The 16,344-nt window shown below is 45.8% G+C and overlaps 1 long non-coding RNA gene across 1 annotated transcript; it reads left to right on the top strand.

Annotated features, from left to right (window-relative positions):
* The first annotated feature begins 1,344 nt into the window (after positions 1-1,344).
* On the top strand, positions 1,345-4,766 carry LOC143421839 (uncharacterized). Its single transcript, XR_013101452.1, has 2 exons — positions 1,345-1,612; positions 4,454-4,766. It is a non-coding gene; the product is annotated as an uncharacterized LOC143421839 (long non-coding RNA).
* Positions 4,767-16,344: the final 11,578 nt, after the last annotated feature.

Genomic DNA, 16,344 nt, shown 5'->3' with positions numbered 1-16,344 from the left:
GAGCAGGAGAAGCAGCAGGAAGGATCTTGTTATTGCTTGCCAAGATGGATAAATAAACCAAAACTCTCAACAAAAATGTTTGGACAATGGACTTCTTTTGCCTGCGTACGAAATATTACCTCAGTGCAGCAGTGGCTTGTGGACTTTAAGTTGGGGGACGTTGGATCTTTCAAAAGTAAAGGAATTGCCACTACATAAAGTAAAAAACCTTCCCGTGGACAAAGGAATAATCCTTCATTAATGGATATAAGGATTTCAAGGATCACCGTCAAACTCGAATAAAAGTTATTGGATCGTCTGGTGAGTAATCCAGACGGATGTGATGTTGAGGCCTGGATCAACATGTCACTCGTTCATCAAAGCTGGTGAGTGATAATATTGTTTAAGCCGTAAAGGAAAACGGTGAAGCTATTGGAGTTTAAAGACATAATTTCACTACAAAGACTGATGAACTGAGTTTTGACGTACTAAATTGGTGCATAATTGGATCGCTAATTGAAACATGCCAACGCCCTCTGTGGAAATGTTTGTCCGCTGCAAAAGGCAGGTAAATGGATGTCATGTTTGTACTTTAGGCTATGGACTCTCAGTGTGCTGTGCATCTTTATAAAGTTTGAAATAATCCAAGAGGACAATAAAAATGTCGGATATTAAGAGTAAACGAGAGGATGACACTGAGATGCAAGCAGAGAAAAGAAGCGTTAAATTTACGCCAAAAGGTTTGGATTTGTATATAAAGACATGCCAAGAAAAGCGCAGTTCAATGTGTAAGCAAGCATCTAAGTACATGGGGAAAATTTCCGCTTTAATGACGACACTAAATACCACCATGTGGTGGCCTCACTTGACCCGCTGTCAACCCGCCGTGTGATGACTCTCCTCCGGGATCCCCCAGCCCAGGGCAAGTACGCCGCCCTCAAGGGGCTGCTGCTGCGGCGTTACTCCCTCTCTGATGCTGAGCGGGCCGAGAAACTCCTTTCCATCGCGGGCCTGGGCGACGGCACCGCCCTCGAGCTCATGGAGAGCATGCTGTCCTTGCTGGGCGCGGAGGACGGAGGATTTCTCTTCACCCACCTCTTTCTTCGACAGCTGCCGGCTCCAGTGCGCGCTGGCCTTGCCAACTCCCCGCTATTGGCCACGAAGGATTACCGCTCCCTTGCGGAAGAGGCGGATCGCATCCTCCTGGCTACCAGGACTTTCGGCGTCCAGACGGTTATTCAGGACCCACCAGCGTTTTCCCCCTCCCCCTCACCGATGCTCCACGGGCCCTCCGACTCGTCCACTGTGGCCGGAATCGCTGCACGGCGGCACCGCGGAAAGGGGCTTTGTTTTAATCACCAGCGTTTTGGAGCGAAGGCACGGCGCTGCCTCCCGCCTTGCAGTTTCCAGACCCAGGGAAACGGGCATGTCAGCGCTCTGTAGCAGCCGCGACCGCTGGCAACAAGGAAAGGCTGCTTTTCTTAGAGGACTCACGCTCGGGGAGGCGTTTCCTGGTGGACTCCGGCTCACAGAAGAGCCTTCTTCCCCCGGCTGGCTCGGACAGGCTAGCTGAGGGTTGCGGGCCATTGCTAACAGCGGCTAATGGCTCTCCCATCAAAACCTTCGGTGAAAGGTTGGTGACTGTTTGCTTTCACGACCGTGACTTTCAGTGGAACTTTGTTGTTGCTGCTAGCTCTGTGCCTATAATAGGCGCTGATTTTCTTTGTCCTCACGGACTACTGGTTGATGTGGCTAACAGACGTTTAATTGATGCTGTGTCCTTTTCCTCATTACCCTGTTTGACTCGGGGTGCTCAGCCCGTGGTGCATGCTAACTCAGTAGATTCGGGTGACGTTTTTCAGTGTTTGCTTTCTGAGTTTCCCTCACTCACTGTCCCCACTTTCTCGAGCACGGTGACGAAGCACGGGGTGGAGCATTACATAACTACAGTAGGGCCCCCGGTGTTCGCGCGCACGCGCCGCCTCGACCCCGCCAAACTGGCTGTCGCTCGGGAAGAATTTGCCACCATGGAGCGTCTGGGCATCGTGCAGCGTTCGAACAGTGCCTGGGCTTCTCCGTTACACATGGTGCCTAAATCTGATGGTCGGTGGCGACCTTGTGGGGATTTCCGTCGTCGTAATAATGTCACAGAGAACGATCATTATCCCATTCCCCACATCCAAGATTTTTCCGCCCATCTTGCGGGGACCTCGGTTTTTTCTAAGATCGATTTGGTACGGGGATATCACCAGGTTCCCGTGCGCGCGGAGGATGTCCCCAAAACCGCCGTAATTACACCTTTGGGCCTTTTCGAGTTTCTGCGCATGCCGTTTGGCCTGAAAGGTGCCGCCCAAACCTTCCAGCGGTTGATGGACTCGGTCTTGCGCGGGCTGCCCTTTGTTTTTGTATATCTTGATGATATACTGGTGGCCAGCAGCTCGAAGGAGCAGCACATGTTCCATCTGCGTCAGGTTTTTCAGCGTTTGGCGGAGCATGGACTGATTATTAATCCGTCTAAATGCCAGTTTGGGTTGCCCGTTCTCGATTTCCTTGGGCACCGTGTTTCCGCCGAGGGCGCGGTTCCGTTGCCTGACAAAGTCCGAGCTGTTTCGGAATTTCCGCGTCCCACGACTGTTAAGGCACTGCAGGAATTTTTGGGGATGGTGAATTTTTACAACCGTTTTCTCCCCAGAGCGGCACATCTGCTGAAGCCCCTTTATGGGGCGTTAAAGGGTAAAAAAGCTAATGACTCCGTTGACTGGTTTCCGGACAGCATCCAAGCGTTTTCTGATGCTAAGTCAGCGTTAGCTAATGCTGCCCTTCTGGCCCACCCATCCCCCTCAGCGCCGATTGCATTGACCACTGATGCGTCGGACATAGCGGTGGGTGCGGTGCTGGAACAGCGAATCTCGGGTGTCTGGCAACCGCTCGCCTTTTTCAGCCGTACGCTACGTGACAGCGAACGCAATTACAGCGTTTTTGACAGGGAGCTACTGGCGCTCCACCTGGCGTCTCGTCATTTCCGGTTTTTTCTCGAGGGTCGTCACTTTACCGCATACGTGGACCACAAACCCTTGACGTTTGCCATGTCCAAGGTTTCCGATCCATGGAGTGCACGCCAGCAGCGCCAGTTGGCAGCCATTTCTGAGTTTACCACGCACATTCGGCACGTGGCTGGTAAATCCAATCATGTGGCTGACTGTTTGTCCCGTGCGCTGGTTTCTCCCGTCTTTCTCGGCATAGACTACTCCGCCATGGCTGCCGATCAGAGCGGTGACCCTGACATCCTCGCGCTTAAATCCACCCAGACGGGCCTCATACTGGAGGACAGACCCGTGCAGGACGGTGGTCCCCTCCTCGTCTGTGACGTTTCCACCGGCCGCCCTCGCCCTGTGGTTCCCGCTTCCTGGCGTCGTCAAGTTTTTGACTCGGTACATGCTCTCTCTCATCCAGGGGTCCGGGCCTCTGTTAAACTGGTCAGCTCTAAATTCGTTTGGCCAGGCCTTCGCAAAGCTGTTAAGGAATGGGCGTCGGCGTGCATTCCCTGCCAGCGCGCGAAGGTTCATAAACACACCAAGGCGCCCCTGGAGCCGTTCTTCATACCCGGCAAACGTTTCGATCATGTGCATGTCGATCTGGTGGGTCCCTTGCCGCAGTCACAAGGTTTTACGCACCTTTTGACTGTTGTTGACCGGACCACCAGGTGGCCGAAGGCGGTCCCCCTGGCGTCCACTACCGCAGCAGTGGTGGCCAAGGCGTTTTTGTCGACCTGGGTCTCGCGTTTCGGCCCACCCGCGGACATTACGTCAGACAGAGGCCCCCAGTTCATTTCCGAGCTTTGGTCGGCCATGGCTGATGGACTGGGGGCTAAAGTCCACCGCACAACCGCATACAACCCGCAGGCTAATGGGATGTGTGAACGGTTCCACCGGTCGCTGAAGGCTGCCTTTCGCGCCTCCTTAAAGGATGGCAATTGGGTTGACCGCCTCCCGTGGGTTTTGCTTGGGCTGCGCTCTGCGGTTAAGGAGGATCTCGGCGCTTCCCCAGCTGAGCTAGTGTTTGGTCAGCCCCTCCGCGTGCCTGGAGAATTCTTGCCTGAAAATCCTCCTCCCTGCTTCGATCCATCGGTGCTCTCTCTCACCCCGCTTTTGCACTCGCTTCGGGTTCCTGGTCCGGTGCACCATTGCGTGCCTGACACCTTTGTTCCAAAGACTTTAGATACTGCTAAGTTTGTTTTTGTCAGGCACGATGCCCACAGGACACCGCTGCGGCCGCTGTATGACGGCCCGTTCAGGGTTATTGAACCGGGCCAGAAACATTTTGTTTTGGATTTTGGGGGTCGAAGGGAGACTGTGTGTGTTGACAGACTTAAACCAGCACATGTTCTTCCGGACAGTGATGTAGTGCCGGCCCAGGCCCCTCGCCGTGGCCGACCTCCTGCGCTGGGGTTGACAGTCTCTGGTTTTCCCCCCAGGACTACCCCCGGACCACCAACGTTTGAGCCTCCTCCTGCCTTTCCTGCTCGCCTTCACCAGCCTCGTTCACAGGATGGACCTTCCTCTGCCTGTTCTCTCCCTCCCAGGTTCAGTCGTGCGGGTCGTTTGCTTAGACCCAGGGTCCTGGACTGAATGGAGACCTGACTGTGTGTTCAAGGGGGGGTATGTGTGGCGGACCACCAGGTGGCTCCACTCACACACAAGTTGAAAGGAAGTGTGGGGGTGGAGATTTTGGCGCTGACTATATGTGAAGTTCTGTCAGTTAATAAAGTTGTTGGAGTGAGACACTGAGACCTCTCCTGTCGTTGTTACATACCTCCACAACCTCACATGAGAACGTTAAGGAAGTGTCTTCTGAATTTGGGAAGTTTATTAAATGCTATCAAGATGCAAACGCTTTGCAAGAATCCTTTTTAAGTTTGCCACTGCCAGAAGATGAAGTGAAAAGGCAAAATGCACATTTTCAGTCGAAGGTGACAGCATTCTCTGTTTTTATGGACAAAGTAAAGGTTTGGTTGCAGGAGGCGGGCGAGCCGTATACTGAACAAAGCAATACTGCTCTTAATGATCAAGCTGTTGAAAGTTTGGATGAAATAAATCCTGAAGACAGTGTCTCTAATATCTCAAGTGTAAAGCCACCTTCAAAAACCTTGTCACAGCAAAGTCGAATTTCATCAACATCTTCCGCATGCATTAAAGCTGCGGCTGACAAGGCAGCGCTCATGGAGCGACTCGCTGCATTAAAGAAAAAACATTCTATCGAAGCGCAAGAGGAAAAACTGAGAAAAGAAAAGGAGAAACTGAGAAAAGAAAAGGAGACATTATCCTTGGAAACAGAGCTGGCAGCCACTAATGCAAAGCTTCGTGTCTTAAAAATAAATTCAGTTTGTAGCTCTGAGCATTCTGATGGAATGAACTCTTATTTTGAAAGAGGGCACGTACAAGAAGCGCCTAGTTTAAATCCCTGTGCCGATACATTTGTTCCAACATCAAGAGATTACTCTGGTATAAATTCTGCATCTGAATCACAAGTAATCGTACCTAGACAAAGTCAAACCCAACATCAGGTTGATGATTCAGCGCAAGTGACGCAGCAAACACAGCCTCAGTCTCCTACTTTGACTGGGAACTGCACGAAGGAGATTGTAAATATTATGCAAAAACAAAATGACATCACTACTTTGCTTGTAAAACAAAACTTATCTTCTGTCCTCCCCGCCAGAAACATCCCTGTGTTTGATGGAGACCCTTTACAGTACAGATCATTTATGAATGCCTTTGAAAATGGAGTGGAAGCTAAAACTGATAACTGGAGCGACTGTCTGCATTTTTTAGAGCAGTTCACTAGGGGGCAGCCTAGGGATTTGGTGCATAGTTGTCAGCACTTACCTCCTGAGCAGGGCTATTCCACAGCCAAAGATCTTCTTGAAGAACATTTTGGGAACGAAAATAAAATTGCCTCTGCATATATGGAGAGGATTGTGAGTTGGGTACCTATTAAAAGTGGGGATGTGAAAGGTCTACAGTCATTCTCTCTTTTTCTTCAAGGATGTTCGAATCTAATGCAGCAAGTTGTTTATATGAAGGAGTTGGATTTGCCCTCAAATATGAGAATGGTTGTTATGAAGCTTCCATACAAATTGAGGGGAAAATGGAGAGTTGTTGCCTATGAACTGCAGGAACAAAATGGTTACAGAGCAGTGTTCACTGATCTGGTTGCCTTTATAATAAAACAGGTAAAAGTAGCATCAGATCCAGTGTTTGGCAACATCCAAGACTCACAATCTGGAAGCAGCTTTAAAGCTTCAAGTTCTACCAAGCAAAGGAGAAAAGGAAGTAGTTTTGCCACTAATGTCAGTACAGTGCCAGGAATCAAAGCTCAATCAACTGGAAGCAGAACAACTTCCGCCGTTCTGCATAGTTGTTTGTTTTGTTCACACAGCAATCATTTACTAGAGAATTGTAAGCAGTTTAAAGCTAAAACGCATCAGGATAAGTTGACTTTTATCAAGGAAAGGGGAATTTGTTTTGGTTGTTTAAAAGTTGGTCACACAAGCAAAGACTGTAGGAGTCGTTTGGATTGCGACGTGTGTCACCAAAGGCACCCAGGGGTTCTTCATATAGAGCGAAAGGATCCAGGTGCGTCTTCGGAACAAACTCAACAGAGGACAAACTCTAATGTCAACTTTTCAACTGCAACTACTCAGACATGTGGGTATATTGGGGCTGGTCATGAAGTTGATGCAATTTTTTCTATAGTTCCAGTTCAAGTTAAGAGCCAAAAGAGCAATAAAATTGTGCAAACCTATGCGTTTTTGGATCCTGGAAGTTCAGGTACATTCTGTACAGAAACTTTGGCAAAAAGGCTGAATGTAAAAGGTAAAAAGACCAATATCTTTTTGAGAACAATGAGTCAAGATAAGATTGTTAGTACACAAGTTCTGTCTGGTTTGGAAGCAAATGATTTCATGCCATTGCCAGATGTTTTGACTCAAAAGACTATGCCAGTTTCTACAGTTAATATTCCCCAGATCAGTGGCCTCATCTTAAACCTGTTAAACTTTACAACGTTAATGCAGATGTGGAGCTACTGATAGGCACTGATGCTTCCAGTGTTTTGGAGCCATGGAAGGTGATAAACGGGTCAGGAAAAGGTCTAGAAGTCTTGGCAATACATTCATACGTATACTCTCGATCCGACCTAAGAAAGACAGAGGCAGGACTGTCCATCTCTCTAAATCTTTTTTTATTTTTGCAACTATAACTTCATAATTTACTTTAAACAAGTCTGATAATGAGTGAGGAATCTGAATTCCTAAATACTTGATACCTTCGTTTGGCCATTTAAAGCCACATCGCTCCTTAAATGTTTGTGAAATGTTTCCTCCTATATCCATTGCCAATGTTTTGTCAATATTAACTTTGTAACCAGAGAGGTAACCGTATGTACTAATAATTTCTTTTAAATGAGGTACACTGACTGCAGGATTTGAAATGTATAAAAGTACATCGTCTGCATAGATGGACAATTTATGCTGTTCTCCATTAATTGAAAGGCCCTGAATTTCATGTTCATCTCTAATCAACTGCGCCAGAGGCTCAATACTTATATCGAACAGCAGGGGCGACAGTGGGCATCCTTGTCTACACCCACGTTCCAGCAGAAATCTGGCTGATATTGTTCCATTTACCCGTACAGCCGCCATTGGGTTGGAATAAAGAATCTGTATCCACTTAATTAAGTTTGGGCCAAATTTGAATCTTTCAAGTGTATGGCCCAAGTACTGCCAGGAAACCCTGTCGAATGCTTTTTGCGCATCAAGAGACAGAATCATCGTTTCTTCTTGTTTGGTCTTGTACAAGGACACTAAGTTCAACAATCTACGAACATTGTCCCCAAAGTGCCTTCCTGCAATGAACCCCGTTTGATCTGGATTTATAACCTGTGTAATAATTTTACTAACTCTTTTGGCTAAAATCGTGGTGAGAATGCGCAAATCAGTATTAAGTAATGAGACTGGCCTGTATGATTGACAATTTGTGGGGTCCTTGCCCTCTTTATGGATTACGACAATTGTAGCATCGTTCCAGGACGGCGCCATAGTCCCAGTCTATATGTGTGTGTGTGTGTGTGTGTGTGTGTGTGTGTGTGTGTGTGTGTGTGTGTGTGTGTGTATGTATGTATGTATGTATGTACACACGTATACATGTATGTATGTATGTACACACGTATACATGTATGTATGTATGTACACACGTATACATGTATGTATGTACACACGTATACATGTATGTACACACGTATACATGTATGTACACACGTATACATGTATGTACACACGTGTGTGTGTGTATGTATATGTATATATGTATATATGTATATATGTGTGTGTATATATGTATATATATGTATGTGTGTATATATATATATATATATATATATATATATATATATATATATATATATATATATATATATATATATATATATATATATATATATATATATGTATATATATATATATATATATATATATATATATATATATATGTATATATGTATATATGTGTGTATATATATATATATATATATATATATATATATATATATATATATATATATATATATATATATATATATATATATGTGTGTGTGTGTGTATATATGTGTGTGTGTGTATATATGTGTGTGTGTGTGTATATATGTGTGTATATATATGTGTGTGTGTGTGTGTGTGTATATATGTGTGTGTGTATATATATATATATATATATATATATATATATATATATATATATATATATATATATATATATATATACACACATACATATATATACATATATATATATATATATATATATATATATATATATATATATAAAAACACCCAGCACGCCCCTGCGGGCGGTTTATCCTTCAAGCTCGGGTCCTCTACCAGAGGCCTGGGAGCTTGAGGGTCCTGCGCAGTATCTTAGCTGTTCCCAGGACTGCGCTCTTCTGGACAGAGATCTCCGATGTTATTCCCGGGATCTGCTGGAGCCACTCGCCTAGCTTGGGAGTCACCGCACCTAGTGCTCCGATTACCACGGGGACCACCGTTACCTTCACCCTCCACATCCTCTCGAGCTCTTCTCTGAGCCCTTGGTATTTCTCCAGCTTCTCGTGTTCCTTCTTCCTGATATTGCTGTCATTCGGAACCGCTACATCGATCACTACGGCCGTCTTCTTCTGTTTGTCTACCACCACTATGTCCGGTTGGTTAGCCACCACCATTTTGTCCGTCTGTATCTGGAAGTCCCACAGGATCTTAGCTCGGTCATTCTCCACCACCCTTGGGGGCATCTCCCATTTTGACCTCGGGACTTCTAGGTTATACTCGACACAGATGTTCCTGTACACTATGCCGGCCACTTGGTTATGGCGTTCCATGTATGCCTTGCCTGCTAGCATCTTGCACCCTGCTGTTATGTGCTGGATTGTCTCTGGGGCATCTTTACACAGCCTGCACCTGGGGTCTTGCCTGGTGTGATAGACCCCAGCCTCTATGGATCTTGTACTCAGAGCTTGTTCTTGTGCTGCCATGATTAGTGCCTCTGTGCTGTCTTTCAGTCCAGCTTTGTCCAGCCACTGGTAGGATTTCTGGATATCAGCCACCTCCTCTATCTGCCGGTGGTACATACCGTGCAGGGGCCTGTCCTTCCATGATGGTTCCTCGTCTCCCTCCTCTTTCTTGGGTTTCTGCTGCCTGAGGTATTCACTGAGCACTCGGTCAGTTGGGGCCATCTTCCCAATGTATTCTTGGATGTTCCTTGTCTCATCCTGGACTGTGGTGCTGACACTCACCAGTCCCCGGCCCCCTTCCTTCCGCTTAGCGTACAGCCTCAGGGTGCTGGACTTGGGGTGAAACCCTCCATGCATGGTAAGGAGCTTTCTTGTCTTTATGTCAGTGGCTTCTATCTCCTCCTTTGGCCAGCCTATTACCCCAGCAGGGTACCTGATCACGGGCAGGGCGTATGTGTTGATGGCCCGGATCTTGTTCTTACCATTCAGCTGACTCCTCAGGACTTGCCTGACCCTCTGCAGGTACTTGGTGGTTGCAGCCTTTCTAGCGGCCTCTTCATGGTTCCCATTCGCCTGCGGGATCCCCAGGTACTTGTAACTGTCCTCTATGTCTGCAATGTTGCCTTCTGGTAGTTCAATCCCCTCAGTTCTGACTACCTTCCCTCTCTTTGTTACCATCCGACTACACTTCTCCAGTCCGAACGACATTCCAATGTCATTGCTGTATAGCCTGGTAGTGTGGATCAGTGAATCGATGTCTCGTTCACTCTTGGCATACAGCTTGATGTCATCCATGTACAGGAGGTGGCTGACAACTGCTCCGTTCCGTAGTCGGTATCCGTAGCCAGTCTTGTTAATGATCTCACTGAGGGGGTTCAGGCCTATGCAGAACAGCAGTGGGGACAGAGCATCTCCTTGGTAGATCCCACACTTGATGGTGACTTGTGCTATGGGCTTGGAGTTGGCCTCTAGTGTTGTACGCCACATCCCCATTGAGTTCCTGATGAAGGCTCTTAGGGTCCCATTGATCTTGTACAATTCTAGGCATTCCAGTATCCAGCTGTGGGGCATTGAGTCATAGGCCTTCTTGTAATCAATCCAGGCAGTGCACAGGTTGGTCAGTCTGGTCTTGCAGTCTCGGCTGATTGTTCTGTCTACCAGTAGCTGGTGTTTTGCACCTCTGGTATTCTTGCCAATTCCTTTCTGTGTCCCGCTCATGTATTGACCCATGTGCCTGTTCATCTTAGCCGATACGATGCCTGACAGGAGCTTCCATGTAGTACTGAGGCAGGTTATTGGTCGGTAGTTGGAGGGGACCGGTCCCTTCTTGGGGTCCTTGGGGATCAGGACCGTCCGGCCTTCAGTTAGCCATTCCGGGTGTCTCTCGTTAACTAGCAGCTGGTTCATTTGTGCTGCCAGACGCTCGTGGAGTGCAGTCAGCTTCTTCAGCCAGTAGGCGTGAACCATGTCGGGCCCTGGTGCTGTCCAACTCTTCATACTGGAGACCCTTTCTTGGATATCTGCCACTGTGATGGTTACTGGACCCTGTTCAGGGAGGTCGCTGTGGTCTGCCCTCAGATCCTCTAGCCACTGAGCATTGCCGTTATGGGTTGCATCCTTCTCCCATATGCTCTTCCAGTATTGCTCCATCTCCAGCCTTGGTGGTGCTGTTCTCTTATTGTTCCCTTGCCACTGAGAGTACACCTTTGCTGGTTCTGTGGAGAACAGCTGGTTTATTCTCCTGCCTTCTATCTCTCTGGTGTACCTCCTCAAGCGGCTGGCCAAGGCTGTGAGTCTTTGCTTGGCAGTTTCCAAGGCCTCAGGTATGGACAGCTTGCTGTATTTCTTAGGCACCTTATTTGTCGCACCTTTCTGCAACTCTGTTAGTTGGCTAACCTCCCTCCGTGCTACTTTGATCTTGCCCTCTAGCCTCCTTCTCCATGGAGGGTACTGCCCCTTGTGGCTGTTCAACTTGCTCATGTCTGCCTACCGCAGACATGAGCGAGACAGATAAATAAGAAGGCATGCCGGCTCGGACGTCGCCCGGATCAACAAGGTCCGCGTCAGGTGTTGAGGAACCAGGGCACCCTGACGAAAAGTGGGCTACTGGAACAAGAAGGCATCGGTGGGCAAGGGACGAAAACAGGGCGTTGTTGGAATGCTACTACGCAAGTAACCCCGGCGGAAGGGGCTACATGAATAGGATGAGGGACCTATGGATTCTTCGATACCCAACATCCACAATGACGGCGAAACAACTAGTAGCTCAGTGTTCCAACATTCGAAAGAAGGGACTGCTCTCACAGCTAGAGATTGACGAGGTACAACACAAATGCTACGGCAAGGAGGAGTCAGGACGCCAGGTCAGGGGGGAGATATCATCACCCCCACCCGAGATTGGGTACATAGCCCCAAGTGCGATAGGAGAAGGATCGTTGAGTGCGAGAGGAACTGACCTGAAAAATAGAAATAGGATATATATATATATATATATATATATATATATATATATATATATATATATATATATATATGTGTATGTGTGTGTGTGTGTGTGTATATATATATATGTGTGTATATATATACACACACACACACACACACACACACACACACACACACACACACACACACACACACACACACACACACACACACACACACACACACACATATATATATATATATTAATTATGTGTGTGTGTATATGTATATGTGTGTGTCACTTACACAATGCACAGGCAAGGTCCTCTTTGTTTGTATGTAGACGTCATATATGTTAATGAACCTATGTATATTCATGTAACCTCAATAAAAGAGCAGTGTTACGGGGGAGCAGATGAGAGCGACTGGGGTCAAGCGAAGGAACGGCGTTTGTCCGGTTCTCTCCCGTGCACGAGACACATGAAGAACTTTGCCTACTTGTGTCTTGCTGGCTGTGTAATTATATTGTCTTCAACGTTCCAGCGAATAGGTTCAAGCTACAAACCTATCATGAAAAAGTCTATTTTTGTTACTTGTTTTATTAGTTTTAATCTTTTAACTTTATGCATCAAGCAAACATTTAATTATATGCAACATTCTCTGACTGGAAGAAATTTGTTTAACATTTAAACCTATTTTCTGCACATTCCAGCACATAAAATAAAATATTTTGTGTGTTTACACTCAGTCTTTCAAATAGATGCAAGTAAAACACAGCAGAAAATAAATAAAGTCAAAGACTCAGCGGTCCTGTTGCTCTATTTTCACCTGTAAAGCAGGAGTGGGGTAGGCGGAGGTTTACCCTGGTGCAGGTGTCAGTGGAAGAATCCGCGAGTGTCTCTGTGAGTTTCCCATTACGTCGTAGCTACTCGGTGCTTGTTGGAAGTTTAGGGGTTTTTTCGCTGTAAAAAGAAGTTTTCTTCCCACGCACAGCGGACACTAATGTTTTTGTCACTTTTTATGGAATCAAACTCAAAGTAAGGTCAGTACTTCCACGCTTTAAACGCTGCACGCTCATACTCTCTCTGCACTCGATATGTGATCCATTGTTGATCTGCACACAGCTGTTGTCACGGTCCTGAGTCTGTGGACTCAGTGTTTTTCTGTTTGTATTAGTTATCTTTGTTTTCATGATGTGTTTTGATTCTCTTGGGTTTGATTTCTGTCACTGTATCCCCTAGTTTAGTCCTCGTCTGTTCAGTTTCCTGTTTTACTTTGAAAGTCTGTGTACTATGTCAATGTGTTGAGTTTTGCCTCCCCTTGTCTTGTCATGTCTGATGAGTCCCAGCTGTACTCTCCTCCTGTTTCACATTCCCTAATCACCTCAGTATGTATTTAAGCCCTGTGTTTTTCCCTGCCAGTTGTTGCGTCCTCCACCTTTGTTGTGTGTGTATCCATGGTCGTCTACCTTCAGCATCTCCTGTCTAGTTAGTTTAAGTTGTTGTTTATGTATCGTCCAAGGGTGACTCTCCAGCAAATAAAGCCGTCGTTTAAGTTAATGTTTTGTCTCCGAGTCCTGCACGTGGGTCCAGCCACTGACAGCCACACAACTCACCGTGACATGTTGTCACGAACGTCGCACTCGCTTACGTCACTGTCGTGAGACGTTCTCGCAGAAAAATCAGTTTTAGTAACGCAGTAACGCAGCGTTCCTACGGGAAAGTAACGGTAATCTAATTAACTTTTTTGCAATAGTAATCCCTTACTTTACTCATTACTTGAAAAAAGTAATCAGATTACAGTAACGCATTACTTGTAACACATTACTGCCCATCTCTGGCGGCAACTCACCCTGAACCCCAACTGGGCAAAACAGTATAAAAAGGAAAATCTTCAGTGCCCTCTCCACTCAGGCAACGAGGTGCATGCAAAAAGCGACAAGAAAAAAAGGTGAGTTTCCCACGCAGCGCCTTCACTGTCTGCAACGATATATAAAAAAGGGTAAACCACTCTCAGATCCAATCCATACATGAGGTGACTACTGATACAGTAAAATAAAGATAAACAAGACAACAATATCGACGGCTGCAGCCGCCACCATAAGCTTCAGCTCTTTGCTGTCGAAGTACACCACTCACAGCAGAGTCCCAGGTTGTGCACATCAGCATCACAGATTTGTACAAATAAAGTTTAGAACAAAGACGTGTTAAATATTAAGCGCTGAAAACAGCTTGGTTGTTGTCGTTTGGAACCTCATTTAATGCTTGTTGTTTTGTTGCCATAGTGATGCCTCCGGGAAAGATTAGTGACCATATCAGTGGATATATGTTGTGATAACTTTGGGTTCTCTTCACTTTTGCCTAACAGTCATAAAGAAACGTATTATATTGTGTGTGTGTGTGTGTGTACTCATTATTGAGCTTTAATCCTGCGTGAAGGCCGAGACGAATCTCTTAGAGTAGAACTTTACAGGAACTATTGGAATAAATAAAAAAAAATGTAAATAATGCATTTGGGGCTTTCGTCCACACCTAAACAGCAGATTGAGTCACTGAAAGGTGAGATTTTAAAAAACTCCTGCCAGGGTGGAGATTTTTGAAAACTACGTTTTTGTGTTTAGGTGTGGACGAGGAAAACGGAGATTTACTCAGGCAATGTCAAAAGTGTGCGCCGTTTTTGACGTCACGCTGTGACAAAATACTATTGCTGTTAATCTTAGTATCTGCAGTTTATACATGCTGACATACACACACACAGTTACTGTGCCTCCATTTAGAAAGACAGAGGCATCAGAGCGCGCATCAGACGGGGCTTCTACACAGACGCTCTCACAACCCAAATCCTGACGTCGGTTTGGAATAAATTTAATAAAATAAATAAATACATTTATGTATGCTGTATGCATTTTGCCCATTCCAAAGTTGTGAGTGTATTCTAGCCAAAATGCTGTCTTTAGTTATTAACATTTGAAAGGATGAAGACACGTGAAAGTAACACAAAATTAGCGGCTTTTCCAGGAAGAGAAAAACTTTTCAGAAATGGTAAATGGCCTGTATTTGTCCCTAAGGACCCAAAGCGCTTTGCACTACATTCAGTCATCCACCCATTCACACACACACTCACACACTGGTGATGGCAGCTACATTGTACAGAAGTACGTGAAGTTTTGAGAGGTTTTCCTCCCAGGCTTCTAGACTTCTGATTGGCCAACATTTCTACACAGTTAAGATTTGGCGTGTTCTTGACAGTGTTTGACTTTGTTTTTAGAGTTTACATGTGGAAGGAGATATTTTTTCAAAACTGCACATGTGGACAGGATTTTTCCGTTTTCAAACATAGCCGTGTACGTGTGGACGCAGCCTGAAGTTATCACAAAAAAGCAAATTCTCTGAACATTCTGAGTTGAGGTTTAGTGACCATTGTTGTTTTGTGTTCCTTGTAGTCAAAATGAGTGGAAGAGCAGATGGATCACTAAATAACCGTAATGGTAAGCACATGTATTCAGTCTTGAAGTTGATGAATAACTGATTTTCAGCAGCTATGAATGCTAATTAAAAGATAAAATGATCTTGGAGGCCGACAGGTTAACCCAGAAATGTTTCCAAGAGGAGATCAGGGACCAGCTTATGAACCTAATAGTGCACTCTTACTGAACAATCTTTATCTTGGTATCTATAATAACATTTTTGGAGGCTGGTTCATTCATTCATTCATTCATGGAATGAATGAATGAATGAATGAACCAGATGTTGACCGTGTCAGTGATGGCAATGTCAACAATGTCAACATTCACAATATTTATGTGAGGGACAATAATGCCAGTGTTGAGCTGAACCCGTACAGACTTGGTGTAGCTTCCCCTGGGTGCAGCCTGTGGTATGAGGTAGTAGCCTCGTCTTGTTCTAACTGCCTCAGACAGTCTATCCTTCCTGTAGCCACTTCCTGGGTCTCGTTTCAGGGGCTCATAAGTATTTTCTCATGATAGTCTTTCTGGTTTAGCAAAACTGTGCACCTCCCCTTGTCTGCCGGAAGGATGATAATGTTGTTGTCATTACTAAGTGATGTGAGTTCCAGATTTCCAGATTAACAGAAAGAACTTTTGGAAATTTACTTACCTGGATGATTGAGCATGCTTGAGATGCCTTAAAGACGTAATCGCTTCCTCCTCTCTCCCCCTGCTTTCCTTCCTGTCATCTCTTCACTGTCTCTGTCAATAAAGCCAATAAAAGGCCAAGAAGAAAATATTTTCAAAAATGTGTTTGAAACAGACGCTAAGCTTCCACTGCAACCAGCTGCTTCAGGGAATTAAAAAGACAGTCAAAGGGAAAACTTCATTTAGGAGCAGGACTCCACCTCCGTACACTTCCAGCTCTCTATCCA

The sequence above is a fragment of the Maylandia zebra genome, linkage group LG13, assembly GCF_041146795.1.
Source record: "Maylandia zebra isolate NMK-2024a linkage group LG13, Mzebra_GT3a, whole genome shotgun sequence".
In the NCBI taxonomy this organism is placed as follows: domain Eukaryota; kingdom Metazoa; phylum Chordata; class Actinopteri; order Cichliformes; family Cichlidae; genus Maylandia; species Maylandia zebra.
The sequence above is the reverse complement of the archived record's forward strand: the minus strand, read 5'-3'. Positions and strand labels throughout refer to the sequence as shown.